This window comes from Anabrus simplex, chromosome 2 (assembly GCF_040414725.1).
Source record: "Anabrus simplex isolate iqAnaSimp1 chromosome 2, ASM4041472v1, whole genome shotgun sequence".
Classification (NCBI taxonomy): domain Eukaryota; kingdom Metazoa; phylum Arthropoda; class Insecta; order Orthoptera; family Tettigoniidae; genus Anabrus; species Anabrus simplex.
The window spans coordinates 668570177-668585837 of NC_090266.1; the positions used below are offsets into that span (position 1 = coordinate 668570177).

The 15661-nt window shown below is 40.5% G+C and overlaps 1 protein-coding gene across 26 annotated transcripts in view; it reads right to left on the bottom strand.

Moving 5' to 3' along the window:
- bt (projectin protein bent) overlaps nucleotides 1–15661 on the bottom strand; it is a 520921-nt gene that overhangs the window by 504621 nt on the left and 639 nt on the right. The window lies entirely within an intron of this gene.

Below are 15661 nucleotides of genomic sequence, written 5' to 3' on the forward strand. Positions count from 1 at the left end.
ACAATTACACTTAAAAACTACAGAGGTTGACAGATAGAAAAGCAGCTGGGATTGATAAGATTTCTGGAGATATACTAAAGGGATATAGCGCCATATCTGAAATACTTATCTGATTACTGTTTGCATGAAGGAGCGATACGAAATCAATTCAGAGTTGAAATAGTAGCCCCAGCTTACAAGGGAAATGGTAATGTACATAAAGCTAATATTAACAGGCTATTCAGCTTGGCATGTGTTGTCTGCAAGCTCTGGGAAAGAATTCCTTCGGATTATATTAGAAAGTTTGCGAAATATATACTGCTGATATTTTAGATGATGGTGTAAACAACAAGTGCACCGGGTACTGAATTTATTGTATTCTCGTGCTTTTTCTTTGTTGTTTCTCTTATTTTTTAATATTTCCAATAACATTTCTTGTTATTTGTCTCTTACAAATTCTGTTCTTTTTAATGTGCGTTATGGTTTATAAAATCCGCCTCTAAATGGAGAATGTCTCTGTTGGTGGCATATGTTTAAATAAATAAATAAATAAATAAATAAATAAATAAATAAATAAATAAATTAATTAATTAAAAAATGGACTGTATCCCGATTGACCTATCTAAGGAGTTTTACAGGGTAGATCATGGGTGCCTAGTCTAGAAAGCCAAGAATAACGGCCGAGAGGATTCGTCGTGCTGGCCACACGACACCTCGTAGTATGCAGGTCTTCGGGCTGGGCAGCGGTCGCTTGGTAGGCCAAGGCCATTCAGGGCTGTAGTACCATGGAGTTAGGTTAGTTAGTTAGTTCATGGGAGACTACTGACAAAAAGGAGTGCAATTGGACTGGACAAAAGAGTGACTGAATGGGTGGCTATAATTCTAGAAAACAGAACTCAGAGTATTAGAGTAGGTGAAGCTTTATCTGATCCTGTAATTATTAAGAGGGGAACATTGTTGGACCTCTATGTTTTCTTACATATATGAGTAAAAAAGGTGGAATCACGAAAAAGGATATTTGCGAATTATATTATACTGGATATAATAGTAAATAACTTAGAGGATTGTAAGCGACTGCATTCAGATAACCACATTAACGAGGTTGAAAAGAAAAGATACCGATCTTATCACATGGTTATAAAGGTATGGTTGTAATAGAAAGGTTGTGTAAGACTCTGCTAATGATAGCGTGTGGCCTGATGCAGGTCTTTCGAATTGGCGCCGTGTAGGTGACCTACGCGTGGTGCCCTCCCTCCCTACGCTGAATTCTAATGCTGAAAACGGCACACCCACCCAGCCTCCGAACCTTTGGAATTAACCAATAAAGGCTAATATCACCGACCAGTCTTGGAATCGAACCATTTAGCCATGGAACAGGACAAGCCCCAATTGGAGTACGGTTCCAATGTACGAGACTCACACCAGGATTAATTGATACGAGAACTAAAAAAGATCCCATGGAAAGCAACACGATTTGCCCTTGCTAAATTCCGAAAAAAAGAGTATATAGATCCACAGCCTGTTTCCAGTCATGCGATCGGGTCAAGAATGCAATGAATGAAGCCCGCAACTAGCGGCGAGGATAGGAACTGTGCTGGCTGCAGAAGCCTGTCGCACTCCTTCGGGGCAATGATTAATGACTGACAAATAAAATGAAATTATATTGCAGAGTGTTGCTGGAATGAAAGATGACAGGGAAAAGCGGCGTACCCTGAGAAGAACCTGTCTCGCCTCCACTTTGTCCAGCACAAATCTGACAAGGAACCACGGGTGAGAGGCCGGCGTGCTGCTGCTTAGCCGCGGAGGATCCGTTTTCGACAAAAGAGTAGGGTTACGAAAATGATGTCAACTTTGGGCTGAGAAGACTTGGGAGTAAGGAGACGAGGTGTTCGACTAAGCGGTATGTTCCGAGCTGTTAGTAGAGTGATAGCGTGAAATGGAATTAGTAGACGAATATGATTGGTGGAGCTTTAAAAGTATGAAGGATCAAAATATGAAGATCAAATTGGAACTGAAAGTGACAAACTGGGGTAAATATTCATTTATAGGAGGAGGAATACATGATTGGAATAATTTCTCAAGGGAAATGCTTTTTTTTTTTTTTGCTAGGGGCTTTACGTCGCACCGACACAGATAGGTCTTATGGCGACGATGGGATAGGAAAGGCCTAGGAGTTGGAAGGAAGCGGCCGTGGCCTTAATTAAGGTACAGCCCCAGCATTTGCCTGGTGTGAAAATGGGAAACCACGGAAAACCATCTTCAGGGCTGCCGATAGTGGGATTCGAACCTACTATCTCCCGGATGCAAGCTCACATTAAGGGAAATGCTCGATACATTTAAGTTCTTCGAAAACATTTAGCAAAAGGCTAGATTAAAAAAATTTGCACGGTATATGCCACCTGGATGACAGCCTTAAATGCAGATCGTTGATTGATTGATTGATTGATTGATTGATTGATTGATTGATTGATTGATTGATTGATTGATTGATTGATTGATTGATTGATTGATTGATTGATTGATTGATTGATTGATTGATTGATTGATTGATTGATTGATTGATTGATTGATTGATTGATTGATTGATTGATTGATTGATTGATTGATTGATTGATTGATTGATTGATTGATTGATTGATTGATTGATTGAAAGGGATCTGTATTTAGGCTTGGCATAGGACTAATTCATATGTGAAAACAGTTTTTCTCACACAAACAAGTAGAATAAAATACAGCTAAAAATTTAGCTACAAATGATCTTAATTTCACGTGCATAATAACTGAAAGATGTTTTAATGTCTATACTAACTTTACGGTAAAATAGATGTTTAAAAACCGAGGACGTGGCTGCGCGATTGGGTCACTTAGCTATCAGCTTGCATTCGGGAGATAGTGGGTTCGAACCCCACAGTCAGCAACACTGAAAATCGTTTTCCGTGGTTAATGGCTACGGTTGCTTGTTTCCCCCTTCTTGCCACTTCCTGTCTCATCGTCGCCATAAATCCTACCTCTGTCGGTGCGACGTAAAGCACATGTAAAATAATAAAAAGCATGTTAAAAGATCTTTCGGCATTGACGTTAATTCGAGCTGTAAATTTAGTCTGACCTTTGCAGCTTTAAGGTGCATAGGATTTAAAAGGAGGTCAACATTGCCTTTGTAGAAACTTACTAGCACTGTTGAATTTAACACACCGAGAATGTTGTCTCCTTTGAGAACATAGAAAACCTAGAAGTTAACTGAAGATAACTAGAACGGTTCGTCTCGAAATTTGGGTTTTGACCTTTGTTACGTTTGCTTCAAATGTACCACATCAACTTTACAACAGAGAGTGCTCCACTGCCCTCCGCTACGATATGAACACTGACCTCTCGAAATTCCATCTCTTGTATTTTGTGCGAAGGTCAAGAACCACTTATGATTGGTAAACTAGAAAATGGTCATGCATGCTCCAGTTGGTCGACATGTAGGAACTGTTTGACAGCTATGTCAGCATTCACAAGTACTGTAGAGAAAAGAGGAACGGAGAGTACTTTCGACTTTATACTGAGCTGCAATGTGTTTGAAATGAGTTTACTGGCTTATCTACGCTCAGGATACAATATAGTGTTTGAGATTAAAACCATTACATTGTAAATAATTTGTTAAATTTAATACACCTAAGGTATTATGTGAATTATGTTGATCAGTTCTGAAGCGTTTTAATTTTTTTCCATGCCAAGGCACGTCCCGTCAGAGTAGGAATATCTACCGTCCAGGAAGACTTATGGAGGAGTGGCTGGGTTAGCCCTTCGCCCTGGTGTAGGCGATATGTCTCTCCAGAACTTTAAGCCTCATTTATAAATTTTTGACTTTCTTGACAGGGAATCAAGACACGCATATCCTTTCATGTGAACGCTAGGCATGAATGGTACTCTACTCTACGCCCAAATCCATTCTTGGTTATAGGCCTGTCTAGTGTTTACAGTGGCTAGAGCAAGTTTGTCCCTGTCACTGGCCCATCTCAGTCTCATCCTTGACCTGGACAATGTGAAAATGACTGAGATATGTGCGATTATTATGCAGTCAGTCTCTGTGATGCTTAGTATGAAAGTGTCCCTCGTAGGATCGGTTGGAGAGTGCCTTTCATTGGGCTTGGCAGACTGATAGGTATGTAACAACACATTCTGACCCAATGAAGAAAGCAACGGGGAACTACCGAATCCTCATTTCTCTGGTGCATACCTACAGCGACGCCAAGGCCATCTATGGCAGCTGATGGGAAAACTGTTGAGGGTCAAAGTAGACTTTGGACCTAATACTCAACACAACTTATCTATGAACCACAGAATCGCTTCAATAACAAACCTCTGATCCCTTGTTTCTAGCATGTCACTGACACTGAGTTGGCTAACGTAACCGGTACTAAGTGCAATTCCCCGCCCATAAATGTGCACATTGGTTACCTAATTTCTCACAATTGCTCTTTATAATAGTATAAAAAACGCTGCGGAAAAGGAGCAATTCCAGGCCAGTCCTCACTTTATCTAATCGAAGCCCATCACTGAGCAGCACATTTTTTTATAAAATCGAATTAACGGGTAAACACTGATGTTAAGAGTAATCTGCAAGATCTGACAGAGTAAATGCATACGGTAAGTGCAGGGCAAACACACTGAACATGAGGAAGTGCGGTGAAACGAAACTCAAGACATTGATAATTTGACGGGAGAAGAATATCCCCGCCTCAAGCCAAGTAAGTGGATTAATACAGTGTAGTGCTACATCATAATGTTTTTTTTTTTTTTGCAAGTTGTTTAATGTCGCACCGACACAGACAGGTCTTAATGGCGACGATTGGAGAGGAAAGGGCTAGGAGTGGGAAGGAAGTGGCCGTGGCCTTATCTAAGGTACAGCCCCAGCATTTGCCTGTTGTGAAAATGGGAAACCACGGAAAACCATCTTCAGGGCTGCCGAGAGTGGAACTCGAACCCACTATCTTCCGAATACTGGATACTGGCCGCACTTAAGCGACTGCAGCTATAGAGCTCGGTGTGTTAATGTATTGTACGCTCGTGTTAATAATCTCGGGGAAAATTAGTTTTTAACCAGACTATGTGTTTATATCGATAGTTCAGTTCAATAGCACTACAACTAACAAATAATGGATTGTCCAGTATTAAGATTTCAGCAGGTCCATTGATAAATATAAACTGTGAGCTTGCATCCGGGAGATAGAGGGTTCGAACCCCACTGTCAGCAGCCCTGAATATGTTTTTCCGTGATTTCCTATATTCACACCAGGCAAATGCTGGGACCGTTCCTTAATTAAGGCCACGGCTACTTCCTTCCCACTCCTAGGTGTTTCCTACCCCATCGTCATCATAAGATCTATCTGTGTCGGTGCGGCGTAAACCAAATAGCAAAAAAATGATAAATATAAATATTTATTTCCAAATTATTTTACCATGTTTATTCTACCAGTAAAATTTATACCGATGTTGGTTTTTCCGATAAGAAATTAATTCCGTCGAATGACTGCTGTACTGTTCGCCCCCGTAGCATAATGGATAGTGCTATTATCTGCCGTGCTCGGTACTACCAGAGATTTAAGAATGACAGGAGGGCTGGTACGAGGTTGAAGTTGTAGATGCAGCTGACCTCCATTCGGGTTGCGCCAGGAAAGAGCTGCACCAAGTCTATTTCTCTGAATCAAATAATTTCCTTCCACTGGAAAATCTTCTTTATAAATACGATCCTGTATATAACCCCATAAGAATAAGTCTATTGGAGTCATATCAGGAGAACGCGGAGGCCATTTTTGTGGACCACGGAGACCAATCCATCTATCTTGATACAGTCGATCAAGAGTTGCGTGGACAACAAGAGACGTGTGTGCAGGTTGTCCATCCTGGTGGTACCACAAATTAAGCCGTCCTGCCAATGGAACCTCTTCCAAGAGAACAGGGAGTCTCTCTTCAAGGAAGTTAGCATAAAAGTATCCATTGACGTTTTCTTCGGTGATCTCGGCGCCTAGTACCCGATTTCCTATTATTGCACCCAACACGCTCACTGTAAATGCATTCTGGACGAGCACCTCTTTCCTACAATGTTGATTGTGGTGCATAATGGTGTTCATTCCCTCGAAAGTGCACGTATTCGTCCAAAGTATTTTTGCACTTTATTTACAGCGAAATGATAAAATATTCAAACACAGAATGCGAACCGACGGGGTGGATCTGAAGGATTCAGATGCTGTGTGGTATGGCGTCTGTACGGATGCCACTGTAGGGTTTGTTATGTACCTTCGACTGCGAAGGACCTGTTGCTGTTGCATTTTGTCTCGTCCTCATACGTGGGTTTTCGTACAGGCGAGCGCTCTCTAGTCGTATTGTGTAAATTGCCAGTATTACGTAGTCGCACACAAACTACTTGGAAATATCCACGACGTGGATGTATCCTATCGGGAAAGCGTTGAGCAAAATTATAACAGTGCTGCTTGTCTTTGATTACAACGACATTCACAGTATATCAGGATCATGCCTGCTAGTTCCGATGCCTCTCCATTGCAATGACTCAGAGTAGACTAAAATGTGCTCGCCACAATCTCAGTTGGACAGAGTCAGAGTCATAACAGCAATTTTGGTCTCCAGCTGAGAGACGTAAACAAATTTACAACAGTGATGTTCATCTCCGTTCTGTTGGCGTTCACAGCGGAAGAAAATATGTCAGTACACAGAACGAGGACAGCACGTGAACCGTCCGACCCAAAGAAGACATCCAGGCCGTGAAAACTTCTACGCAGTTTTTTTAATATTTAATAGAAATTAACGTTATTAGGTTTGTCCATTTCTTTAACGCATTGATCAGCATAATCATAGATTAGATATTTATGTTGCCCCGCTTCAGCTCTTTAGTCAGAGAAGAGCAATTCTCAAACTCCCAAAACATTAGGCAACCCAACATACACACCGGTATAAAAGTAATTCACCCGTTGTACAGTATATTTCCTAATATATGTCTATATTGGCCATTCGTTAAATAAATATATGAGTAATGACAAGCCCAATATCCGGCTCTTTCGCTGAATGGTCAACGTGCTGGTATTCGGTACAGAGGACCCCGGGTTCGAGTCTCTGCGTCAGGAAGGGCATCTGGCTGTAAAATGGGAAAAATCCATATCAAGTGCCCACCTCAATAAACTGGGAAAAGTCTAGGAAGAACAAGCCTAAAGCACTAAAGCATATTTAATTTGTCAGTGCATATGAGAAATACGGAATAAAGTTGGAAGCGCTGAAAACAAAAAATCTTAACATTCTAAACAATAAATGTTTATCATCTGCCTGAAATGATGCACCCAACGAAAATTACGGAAATATACCATCCACACAAATCATGCTGAAAAGTTCATGCATTTTAGTAAATTATACTGGTGCACTGCCAGAGGACCGGAAGGTGATTGTTTAGAATAACCGATGTGAATGTCAGAATAATGACTCGAGGATTGTTGACCCGTATTTGTACTGGATGAAGTGTTGTTACTTCTACAGAAATATACTAGACCAGAAAGTATTACACAGCGTGCGGAAGGACATGGGTTCCTTCCCCGTCAGGAACTCGAAAAATTTAAGAAACAAGATTTCCACTTTCGGAGGTACATACGGCCCTGAGGTTCACTCAGCCTACGCCAAAAGTGAGTACCATGTTAATTTCTGGCGACAAAGGTTGGCCGGGCGTAGAGATGACAACTCAACACCAAAAAGTGCCGAGGTTACGTATAGTGAAAGCCTTTGCATTCCACCACTCCCAGGGCCTCATGGCCTGTACAGAAACGACTTGGTTTTCTATCATTATTATTATTATTATTATTATTATTATTATTAGTAGTAGTAGTAGTAGTAGTAGTAGTAGTAAACAGCACTTCGTTTGGAAGCTTTCCCGGTCCGACGAGCTAAGACGAGAACTACCTATTAAAGTTTAAGAGGTTCGGTTCAAGATCATGGATTCTTTCAGTAGTTTCCTTAATAACTTTTCACTCCATTTTCGCGCGTTAGTGTCATATATTAAGTTCCAGAACACTAACCCTAAACATACACGCTAATACATTACTTTCATTATACACAGCTCTCTATTATAGGCTTTAAGTAGGTTTCTAAATCATACAAATCCATGGGACTGGTGATGAAATTATCAAACCCCCAAAATGAGGCAACAATAATACATAAGAACCCAAATACAATGTGTTCTCCACTGAGTACACACATAAAACCATTAAACAGCACCGAGAGTGTCGGCTGTGTGGTTCAGGTCACGTGGTTGTGAGTTTATATTCGGAAGGTAGTTAGTTCGAGCCCCACTGCCGGAAGCCGTACCTAAATTAAGGCCACGGTCGCTTCCTTCCCAGTCCTAGGACTGTCATGTTCCTCACCATAAGACCTGTCTGAACCTCTGCGATGTGCAATCAACATCAAAAGTCATCGAACAATTAAAGAGGAATAGTGGTCTTCAAGTAGTCGTTTCTAAAACAAGGAAAAGCTTGGATTTAACTTGTCCCATTCTTGTTATGAAACCAATATTTACGAAAAGCTATCGCCAAGAGCCATTCCCATTCTTAAATATTCACAATCGAGTTTCGAACACATTTCGGCCCTTTGTGAGTAAATGGTCAGCATAAGTGGCATTCTGTCCAATGGTCCCGGGTTTGATTCGCGTTTGAGCTAGATATTTAGGCACTTCTTGTTATTTCCTCTGGTTCGGGGACTGTGTTCGCCGTAAATATAAGTTCATAACATCGTGTAATCTGAACAGTATAAATAAGTTAAGGGAATTTCATCGACATTGGCAAAATACAAATCGAGGCTAGCTGCATGGTGGGATAAAACCGAAAGCTAAGCTTTTATGTAAAGCAGCTAAGATTTTCGACTCTGGTCTACAAAATTCACCACTGTAGTCAGTGAAATAACAAGGCTTTATCTTTCTGTGGTACGTCTCTCCAAACACATGAACTGAGAACTCATCTACAAGACATCATGGAATTCCTTCTTGTATTGAGAGTTATTAAATATTGTTGGACAATGGTTCGTTGATTAATAGAGGTATACCAGTATTTCTTCCGTAGCTAGTTTGAGCGCATGTAAAGTGAAGTGCTGAAATGTCAACAGAAAATGACCGTCATTTCCTGGGTTGTGAATAACTATCCTATTCTCGGAATTCTTCCGGTAGTCTGAATTTTCAATGAGAGAATGACGGAAGTCTTTTAATATCCTGACGGTGTGATTCATTCCATGTGATAATCAGGACTTACAAGTCGAACAATTACACTTACCATTGCGATGATTGGTGGTAACATCGGACTTCACAGATCTTTACTTACGACAAATTATGGAAAAGCGTTTTATTTCTAATTCCGATGTAATTTTCCCAATCTATCCCTACAATTAGTTGCACAGTGCTGGAACAGACTCGTAAATAATATCTACTAAAAGTCTAAGGCGACCTCGTACAGGCTACGGTGAAACGAACTTCGATTTTTAATTATTAAAACTTTAAAATGAATGTAGAAAATATTCAAAAATCGAGATTATGTAAGAAAAATATTTTCCGAACTGTAATAGGCTCACAGAAAAAGTCGTTAAATTAATCGTATAAAATTATTTTTCGTGAGTTCTGAGGCGCATATTCCAGTCATCCTTAAAGATAGAAAATTGAATGATTTTTTTTTGTTTGCTAGTTGCTTTACGTCGCACCGACACAGATAGGTCTTATACCGACGATGGGACAGGAAAGAGCTAGGAGTGGGAAGGAAGCGGCCGTGGCCTTAATTAAGGTACAGCCCCAACATTTGCCTGGTGTGAAAATGGGAAACCACGGAAAACCATTTTCAGGGCTGCCGACAGTGGGGTTCGAACCTACTATCTCCCGAATACTGGATACTGGCCGCACTGCAGCTATCGAGCTCGGTGAGTGAATTTTATTTTCAAAAATGTAACTTATAGACTTTTAATCATATGCAAATCAAAATCAAAGTGTTGAGATAAACCTTAAAATGCTAATTTTATTATTATTATTATTATTATTATTATTATTATTATTATTATTATTATTATTATTATTATTATTCCAAAATTGAAACAATCTGAATAAAGCAATGCTTTTAGATTCGGCAGTTGAATAAATATCGTTGTAAAATTTATGGGGCCGTGATATACGAATAAAAATTAATAAATCATTACTATGGTGAGATTGAACTCTCGCAAGAAGCACTTCGCTACTCATCAAGCGGGCCGCTACGTACACTAGAGTGTTCTCAACTGAACTGCACAGATTACATTTCATGCAGCGTTGATAACGTTCAGGCGCGAGTTTCCAAAATTGAATAAATAAATTCACCTCCATACAATTACAGGAAGACCCGAAACTTTTGTAAACACAGTCCATCTCCTGCTTTGAAGAGGACACCGTAGTGAATTTCAAAATATTACTTTAATGCGGGGAAGTAGATCATATTTAGTAAATTTAGTAAATATATTTTCGGGTACGACTCGTTAGCTGAATGGTCAGCATACTGCCCTTCGGTTCAGAGGGTCCCGGGTTCGATTCCCGGCTGGGTCGGGGATTTTAATCGCATCTGATTAATTCTTCTGGCTCGGAGACTCGGTGTTTGTGTCCGTCACAACACTCTCCTCTTCATATTCAGACAACATACCACACTGCCAACCACCACAGGAACACGCAATAGTGATTACATCCCTCGATATATGGTTGGCGGCAGGAAGGGCGTCCGGCCATAAAACAGGGCCAAATCCCCACGTGCGACCCAGTTCGCACCCGCGACCCCGCAGATGTGGAAAAACGGTAGGAAAGGAAGAAGTAAATATGTTTTCTCACATGTTTGATGAAAATGTGTTGTTTTGGTTGAGATGCGGACAAATGAGTGAACGTTACCATGTATTGAAATGTAAGCGGCGTTCAGAATGACCGAAGTATGACTATTTCATTGTTTTAATGTATGGACATATTTACAATTGTAAAGATACGAAAGTCATTTCTTTAATATGTGGTCATAAAATGTCTGTTAACATTTGTCTGTCGAAAAAAATACTATGCACTACTGTATATTCAACATATAATATTGTATAATGAAGACTGTTGAACAGTGGAAGCTGATATTGCGCAGAAATTAATATCTTCTATCACTTCATTTTTCTAAGATATTACTACAAAATTAAGAAAAAACGCATTACTCTTGCCGTCGGATTTCACGTGGAATGCCCTCAGAAGTGGTTATTAACGCTCTTAAATCAGTTCACTCCTTGGTGGTCCGACTCGTTGGCTGAACGGTCAGCGTACTGGCCTTAGGTTCAGAGGGTCCCGGGTTCGATTCACGGCCGGGTCGGGGATTTTAACCTTAATTGGTTAATTCCAATGGCACGGCGGCCGGGTGTATGTGTTGTCTTCATCATCATTTCATCCTCATCATGACGCGCAGGTCACCTACGGATGTCAAATAGAAAGACCTGCACCTGGCGAGCCGAACCCGTCCTGGGATATCCCGGCACTAAAAGCCATACGACATTTCATTTCATTACTCCTTGGTGAAAAGTCGTGTCCTTGCGGGTGGATAGAGTACGCCTGGCATCCCCTATGAAGATACCCTCACCGGGCGAGTTGGCCGTGCGCGTAGAGGCGCGCGGCTGTGAGCTTGCATCCGGGAGATAGTAGGTTCGAATCCCACTATCGGCAGCCCTGAAGATGGTTTTCCGTGGTTTCCCATTTTCACACCAGCCAAATGCTGGGGCTGTACCTTAATTAAGGCCACGGTCGCTTCCTTCCAACTCCTAGGCCTTTCCTATCCCATCGTCGCCATAAGACCTATCTGTGTCGGTGCGACGTAAAGCCCCTAGCAAAAAAAAAAAAAAAAAAAAAAAAAGATACCCTCTACTACCAGATATAACTCATCAAGACAATGTTTACGTGGTGATAATCCCGCTGTGCAACAGGCATGATTTACAGGCCAACGAAAAGCGTGAAGTGTGGCCCCTATTTTGTCTCACATAACAGCAATCAATGTCCGGCTACATGGCTAAATGGTTAGCGTGCTCGCCTTTAGTCACAGGGGTCCCGGGTTCGATTCCAGGCAAGGTCGGGAATTTTAACCATAATTGGTCAATTCCCCTGGCACGGGGACTGGGTGTTTATGTCGTCTTCATCATCATTTCATCCTCATCATGACACGCAGGTCGCCTACGGCGTCAAATCATAAGACCTGCATCTGGCGAGCCGAAGTCCTCGGACACTCCCGGTACTAAAAGCCATACGCCACTTCATTTCACAGCAATCAATATGTTTCCTATATCGATATGGTGATGATGATTATGTTGATAATTATTAACAATTTGTCATTAAAAATAGCATAATCTACTGTAACATCAATATAAATAGGCCTACTATGTAAAATAACTCTCTCATAGAAGGAGTATAAAATTACTTTCTCTTGAGGCCATATTTTTACAAGTGAAGAGTGTTTGTGTGACAATGTATCAAAATGTAGTAATGGTTGGTATCTAATAGACAATTATGCTATTAAAACCGTGTATTTACATTTACATAACATGTTAATTTGGACAGCTGTTTAGCTTTTGCCGATAATTTAGGATTTTTTCGCTGCCGAGGTCAATTGAGTTTGAAAGAAAAAATAATCCATAAATGACAATTTTGTTAATGTAAGTACGTAAAACAATGGTACGACATCGCTTCATTTCCCATAGATTCTAAGTGATGCCGTAGTACTGGAACGTGCTAGGAGTTCCCCTACGATTTCATTATTTACTTTAATATAACATGTACCTTATATTGGCCAGCTGGTTAGCTTGGATGTAGAAGGCGAGAGTCTAACCAACTACGCTACGCAGACGGTCACGTAGGTATGTAAATGAACGCTGGTGACTCTCAACTTTTTAATCTATCAGCATAGATTTCTGGTTTCGCTTCCAGAAATTATATCCTCAGTCTCGACTTTGGTGCTGTGACCTGGTGGCTGGAACGGAACATCACACTCGAACGGTCAGTCACACAGGTGACCTGAACGCAAAGTATTTCCAGTCAAAGTCGTACGAGATTAAATATTGTTAGTCGATTATTATACTGTAGTGAGTCTCTGTTTATGAGGTAAGCAGTTTTCACCTAGGATGAAAATTCATAACATGCACAGTGTTCTATTCACACGTTCTCCGTCACTTCAAAATGACTCTATGCGTTGTACACAAACGTAATTTTTGCGACACTCTTTGTAGAAACAAACGTTTTGCTAAAACACGAGGTAATAATGGATTTAATAATATTACACCATGAATAGGAGTGGAAAGTCCTCCTGAAAAAGAGATTGAGATTGTATGAGTGTCCAATGCGAAGTGGTAGTATGGATCTTCACATTCCACACTGATTTGAAGAACTAAAGTGTCTACCTGCAAAATGACACAAGAACCTCTTCAATAACCGCCTAAGTGTATATTGTCTTATGCACCGAACAAGACACTACTCAACTAGCGGGTGTCAGAGTAACTACGACAGCTTGTCGTGGAGATGAAAGGGACACGAAATATCCATACTGTCTCTTCACCTGCAAGATGAATACGTCACGTTAGTTCCACATCTCAGTTGTAGCTTATCCACTATTCCTGTCATATTTGGGGACATAACGCCTCAGTGGCTCAGTAATACATTTATCACTGAGGCGGGTTTCACTATGACAGGTTTCTGATATAGCATGTATGACAAAGAAAATTATTGTTGTATAGTACTAAGAGCGAAACACAAGTGCGATGCTGTGAATTTATTCCTGGTGTGGACGTCCAGCGCCGATGTTTTAATGGACTATCTCTACAGGATATAAGAACAAAGAGCCTTGACGCTTAACACGGGGTTAGACAGCATTGGACTGGTGAAGAGAATATTTTCCCGGACAGTGTAACTCTACAGGTCCGCAAAACACTTAATCATCGTCAAAACGCGGCACATTTCCGTAAGCTTTAGCTTCCATCTCACCGAAAGTTAAGGATATTTCCGAGCAGGAATGTGAAGGAAACACAGAATTGTGTAAACCTACAGCTTACCTCCTTGAGGTGTGAATTAGCCACTCCCCTTTGCACGTAAGTTTAAGGCATGACCGCTAGACGATCTTGTCCTGATTCCAGCTTGTTATACGTCAAAGAGTTTTGTTAAATTAATTATGGAAGAGAATAAATATATGGAAACTAATGTATGCCATAACCCACTAAATAAAACAATGATTATGAGGATAAGCCGACAATAGAACCATTTAATATATCTACCTAAGTTAAATTATTATTTGTTTTATAGCAGATGCACCTTGAACAAGTTGAAGTTTGTCTGCAAAGGAATTGAAGCGGGCACGTATGATACGTTTCATAATCATCTGTGACAAGTTTATATGTTCCATACTACAATGTAGCATTAGTTGATGTCAAATCCATGAGAGAAAACTGTGTGTATGGCTTGTAAGTACATAAATAGAGAACTTGTTAAGAGTGTATACTGCTCTTCGCAGAGCAGTTCTCCTAGGTGCTCATTTATACAGCACTCCAAATATTATACCCCCAAGAAATTCCATAAAGAATTACTGAAGATGGCATTTCCTTACCAGAAATAGCTGTAAATAGATTGTATAAAATGGAAAACAACAGAATGTTCATCGTATTTTAGGCTTCGGAAATAATAAGCTCCCTTCGTAGAGCCCTGTGATGTACGAAGCTCTTTTTAATGTGAAAAGTATGAACATACACTCATTACATGCTAGTGGTATTTAAGAATATGAGAACAGCAGGGCCACGCCTACCTATGTTTACTGAGGGTATTGAAGATGGTTCCCAGTGTGACCTCATTTTTGTCCCACTTATCTACCATCATATTCTAAAAATAATGGAAGGCAAACAAGAGGTGTATTTTTAGGGCGCCCCACTCCAGTAACGTATCCCGCCTTTTCAATATACGTAATAGCTTTAGCGAGTCAAGGTACTCCAATTGGTCGAGTGATGGAGGAACTTGTAAAATTTGGAAGTACATTTTTTGTTGGACAAATTCACCTTCTAATATTAGTTTAGATTGCAAATTATGTATGAGAATAATACGTGACATAAATAAATGAGAAGTTCACTTTTAGCTCATTATATGTTCGTTACTCCTTATCGGAAGTAATAAATTTGGTATTTTAAAGACGGTAGGGCCTAGTTAAATTGGTATAATTATCAGAGTTCTCACAAGTATGGTGGAACCCTTCGACTATATACTACCTCATACGACCGTAAGTGTACTTGAAGAGAACGCTGATGACCATTCAAGGTTGGGTAGAATAATGTTATTTGTATTACGTCCCATTAACTACTTTTACGGTTGTCGGAATTATAGTTAGATATTTGTTGTAGCCATGAATAAGGGAATCAAGAGTCCCAATAATTCGACGGACTCTTTCCTATATTACGTGAGGAACTGAGGCTCGAGGAGAGATATCCAAGACAGATGATGAAGGACACTGAACTCGGAAGTTGACGTCACGAGTCTGCCCTACGACAATTCCTCACCCATAGACCATGAAGGTGGACGCCACACTCGGTTTCATCGGGCTAAGTGTTAATAAGCTCGCGTGCCATTTAATTTCTTCGACGCTATAGACATGCTTTCATGTACGTG